Here is a 6,000-nt window from a genome sequence, read left to right on the forward strand (position 1 = left end):
TCACATATGGCAACACGCTGGTTCTCGTTGTTTGCACTGTGGGAATGAGGCACCCATGAACCGAGTTTCTAAACCTTTTCCATACCTTTCCCATTAGGTATAACACAACAGTTGCCTATCCACTGTCCATCTCCGTGGCCAATTCCCGGGTGCTTTGACGTGGATCAAGTTGTTTAAATGGTCTTCATCAAAGTAGGATGGGCGACCAGAACGTAGGACATTGTTCAGGTCAAAATTTTCACTTTAGAACCTATTAAACAATTTCCGAGTAGTACTTTCAGCAATACCGTCTTCTCTACACACTGTACAGATTTGTCTAGATGCCTTTGTGGGAATTTCAAACTTGAAAATAAATAAATAAATAAATAAATTGAATGAAGAAAACTCAAAATACATTTTTCAGGCGCACTGACATCACTTGAAGATTCCACACCTTATGGGCGACCCTGGTTCAGGAATAATTTTCAAATGTAGTTTTTTCGAACACTTATATATATATATATATATATATATATATATATATATATATATATATATATATATATATATATAAGGTAGATGAAAAATGACTTGCTATTAACACATGTTAATAACTTCGTTTAAAAGTTGTTAAAAGAAGCACAACAGCACTTGATGAAATAGAAAACGATGTGATTCCTGAAGTGGTAATATTGTATTGCTAATTTATTTTTTCACTTCAGAATAACAACAATCCAGAAGGAACAATACTGATATTGTGTGATCGCACCCAGATATCATATCGTTAGGAGGTGTGACACTACGCTGTGCAGGTGCTAAAGTGGAGAAGAATTCATGACTTTGTGCTTCAGTTGATGTCAAACCCATCAAGAACAGTCATTCTAAACTCATGAATAACGGAAGATATTTGCAAAAGCGGTCATCCCTCAATATTCAGACATAAGAATAACTTTAAAGTTGTGCAGGAAATGTTCACCCAAAGTCCTTGCCAAGCCGCTTGTGAAAGTAGTCTTCTATCCCATCTCAAAATACGAACATAGATCAGTTGAAGGAACAAATTCAGCATGTTCTGGTGGACATAACACGTGAGTTCCTGTTGGAATCAGCCGAGGTTATTCCAGGTGATTACAAAAACTAGTGGACAATGTTGGAATCCATGTAAAATTTTAATATTATAGTAAAGTTGCATCATTTTACTGTGCAACTTAAACTTGTCCAATTAAAATCGATCACTTAGTATTCAAATTAACATATTTTCAATAGTGAGTTATTTTTCATCCATTTCTTAACCTTAGATCAAATTTTTGGTTCTACAGAATCTGAAAACTTTTGTTTTTAATATTTGTAAGGTTAAAATTTAATCAAGCGCCTGTAATCTGACAATTTCACACAGACATTATTTGTAAGGAAATTGAAAAAAAAATCTTAAATCTTTTTCCATATATAAATCTTATTTTTTCAAAATAGAACGAAGAGATACAACGTCGTATATGTAGCGACGAGAAAATTCTAGCATTTTAAGAAACAAAGTTCTTTCACAATAGCTAGCAACCTTTAGAAGAACAATGAATACTATAAACATTCATGTTATAGGAATAAGGATTCCAATTCAAGTTCTATACATATACAAATAAAGTATATTTAGAATAGTATATATATATATTTATATAAATAAATTTGAGCACATCAATAACACTTAAAACAAATAATTTACTTAGAAAAATATGGAATTTCATACGAAGCAATATTTAACAAAAATAAAATCTATATACTAATTTTCATTGTTTTATATCTTTATTTTTTTTAATTTTTAATGAAAAAAAGAGCTGAGATAGTTTTGCGTTGTTTCACAACTGGAGAAATTTTATAATACTCTTGCCACACGAAGTTACCACTGTCTCTCATTTATGTAGGGTGGTTTCACAAACATATTTATATAGTTTTCTAAAGTTAATTTCGTATTTTACATATAGAAAGTTGCATAATTCAATTTAACACCATACAAATTAATATTACGCATCTATCTACACTGTCGTGAAATACACCTCGCTGCGCCTATATTATTATTATTATTATTTGAAAAATTCTACAGTAACGAGTTCTTCTAATTAAATACCAGTAATTCTAATGAGAATAATAAGATATTTTTGTCAGTTAAAAACTGATGGGAGAGAAACTATAGCAAGATATGATGCACTGACAAGGAATTAAAGCTATGTATTAAAACTGAATCTACTAATCTACTGTGAAAAGAGAGGATAGCTAATGCTGAATGTGGTATTGTTTGATGTATACGCAACTTAATTCTCTCGCAGACTGTATCCAAATTAAACCATTTATCAAGCTACTGACCAAAAAACATATACGGAGTGAATATGTTTTTTTTTCTTACTGACAACTGCACAACTTTCCGTCAAAATTTTATGAGTGAAACATTTCAGCAACTCAGCTATGAACTACTTCGAGAAAAATCGACACACTTAGTAACCCAATTGTATCACATACTGGGATTCTGCTACAGCCCAACTTCTCTAAGATGAAGGTACTTGCGCTTTAGAACCAATGTCAAACTTTATAAGTACGTTTCATATAGATTTAGTGTTAAAAAGGGATGTTAACAAATGTTACATGTAAACAAGGAATTATACAGTATATATAATTTCCATAAATAAAAGAGAACTTTGCTATACCTATCCTGTCATCAGACCCGAAAAAAGCTGACTAGATTTTAACTTTTTTTTCCTAAACTTAAGCTTGGGAAAGTTTTCAGCATTTCACTTCATTGGTACAATTATAAGAAGTAATAATAAACCAGCGATGTTTCCATAGGACGAATCATATATGTACCAAAAATTGTCCCATTTTATTATGAAAATTAAGACGTCCACTTTCAACCAAAGATATCTTTCTATGAGGGGGAAGGAGGACAGAAAAAAAAGACTAAATAAATTTATGACTGAAAAAGAATACCGTACCTAAAAAAAGTTCAGTAGACGAAAAAGTTGCAAAATGTGAACGTTTTTGAAAATGAAAAATGAAATTTTTCGGTTTTGCGTCCCATACTTATGCCGGCTAGGCTGAAAGAGACGCTGATGATGAGAAATGAAATGGTGGAAGCTAAAGCGGACTAAGCTAAAGGAGACGTCGATAACAAGAGCGAAAGAAATAGTGGAATGAAGAAAGTGGGTGGAAGAAACGGGAGTACCCCGATAAAATCTACGCATACGGTGTTTGTCCACCACAAAGTCCACTTGGCGCGAGTTGGGATCGAATCAGAGACCCCACGTACCAATTAAACCTTTCTGAGTAGATGCACCAGTTGCAAAATGTGAATGTTTTTAACCTTCAATTATTCAAAAATAAAACAAAACAAAAAAAGCAGTAATTTAATAGACTACCTGATCTATTACGCTAATTGCTATTAACTGGGCTATATTACACACATATATATATATAGATTCACTGTTTGCATGTAAGAGCTGTTTGAAATTAACATCCCTTTTTAGCACTAAATTTACTTTTTTTCAAATTTTAAAGTATAATAAGCATAATTGTATTAAAGTATAAATGTATTTACAAACTGATAACTCTAGCATATGTCTTGTAACTGATTCCGGTTCTGTAGTTCTTCGTTTTACGTAATTGCATTGTGTGAACAAATTATGTCATTTATGTATATTGAAAAAAAAACTGTTTATATTTCTTGTATAACTCACATTTCGTAGAAACGCGATGATAATTTTTTTGTGCACTGGTAGTAACTCTCATAGATAGTTGTGTATTTACATGAATTTATAACGAAATTGCATAACAATTTTACGAACACAGGTTTTCTGCTTCATTTGAGGCTAATAAAATGTTTGAGAATAAGAGAAAATAATTATACCGTTACTGATCATATATAGCAAACTAACACTAAATGCATTTATTACACGGATAAAGATTTATATTAAATGAATGACCTATAAAAAATTTCATTCATTTTGCTTTCACATTGATTCTTTAAAAATTAATTAGATTAGGAAACTACAGAAGTTTTAGGCTCTTGGTTTAAAATAGTTCAGTTCAGCATAATACCGTTACTAAGCATCTATGATTCTCCTTTGTCTTTACGCAGAATATATAATGTATAATGAGAAGTTGAAAGGAAATCAAAAATCTGAGTTCATGCTCAGAGAACTCACCAAGTTCAACTAATTCACGAGGCGCCGAGTAACTACACACGACGGCCTAACTTTAAAAAACATCCAGATCGGATGAAAACAAAATATATTTTGATAAAAGTTACACTCTCTTGAACTGCAATAGAGAAGTGAAAGAAAACAGCTTGAAAACTAATTTTGTAAATTCAACAGAAGCATATATTATAATGTAGCTATATGATTTTCCCATACTTTATTACAAACATTATTAATCAATTCAAATACTTATAGGGGACGCGGTGGCTCAGTGGTAGAGCGTTCACCTCCGGTTTTTGGGGTCCCGGGTTCGATCCCAGCTCGAGCCGTGTGGACTTTGTGGTAGACAAACACCGTGCTCGTGGGTTTTCTCGGGGTTCTCCTGTCTCCTCCCACTTTCTTTATTCCATCATTTCATTCATTTCTCATAATCACCGTCTCCTTTAGCCTAACCGGCATAACCGTGGGACGTAAAACTTAAAGATTTAATTTTCAAATACTTATAATAAATAAATCATTTATTGTTGTAATGAAACCCAAACGAAAATAAATAAATAAAACATAACATCCTCATCACCAAGAAACACTCGAAACATTTACTATCTTAGCATATAATTTAAATTCCATAATATGGAAAGCAACCTTTGACCCTATGGCTCCTTTCCTAATGAAGGTGCAGCTATATTTAGAGAAAACCAAAAAGGAGACGTTAGACTTTGAAATGTAGTATTTAAAAGAAACTCGTTTATACGAACTAATAACGGTATTTTGAAATCTTAAAACTTCTGAGTAGACAGAGTAATAATACTAATTTGTATGTTTCTATCTGTAAAAAGAAGTATATTCAAAACTGTCTATACTGAATTATTTAATTCCACATTTTCAGGAAAATCAACGCAATATTTTATGAAATTTTATTGGTATGTAACAAAGAAAGGAAATATATATATATATTTTCATTCTTCGGCATCAACTAAATCACTTCATACTAACAAGATTACTTATACCTGGTTCTATTTCCCGTAGAGGTGTAGTTTCTGAAGGGTCTCTGCAGTCTTGGTCACAGCTGAAGGAATACTATACAACAATAAAACTATGAACGCCATAAAGAAACGAGCTCACTGGATAGAGGCAATGTAGATTTTCAGTTCAAAACTTCTTAACAGACTAACAATGTCATCAAAAAAATTGCTTCTCGGTAAGATTGTTCTTTTTAACTTCCTGAGCTCCCTATTGCCTAAGTGCTTAGCGTACGTGTCTTTGGCGTGAGATGCGGTTTTCATTCCAGATGGGAGCTTATGTGGTTCGGATCCCATGTTAATCTGTAGCTCCATGTCTCACATAGCCTCGCTGCTGAAAGGGACACTAAACTCAACCTTTCAATCTCCATTTTTTCCTTATCTTCTTAGTGACAAAAGGGTAAGTATAGGAACAATTTTTGCTTCATTTTCCCAAGTATAAGAAAAGCACTCGAGTTTGAATCTGAAACTGATGTCTTTTCCATTCTTGTTTCATTAATCGTGGCGAAGATTCCACAGCAATTAGAACCAAGTAATACATATACGTACCTCCTAAACGCGCAATGTATTTAAGCTTCAAAAGCTAGTCACTTTCTATGACACATTACTAAATTTTAACTTCCAAACTGACTTCCTGTATTTAAGACTAAGTCACTTGTATTTCTATTAATTTTTGGACGAAAGAATAAAAGGAATCGCAGGTTTAAAACAAATCAATAAAGGACGAACTAAAGTAAATAGCACATAAGGATCCACTACCTTTCGGTCACAATCGAACGGAAACCACCAATCAAATAAGGAATTAAATAACAACCAAAAGTGAA

The sequence above is a fragment of the Thermobia domestica genome, chromosome 13 (assembly GCF_964235325.1).
Source record: "Thermobia domestica chromosome 13, izTheDome1.hap1.1, whole genome shotgun sequence".
Lineage (NCBI taxonomy): Eukaryota > Metazoa > Arthropoda > Insecta > Zygentoma > Lepismatidae > Thermobia > Thermobia domestica.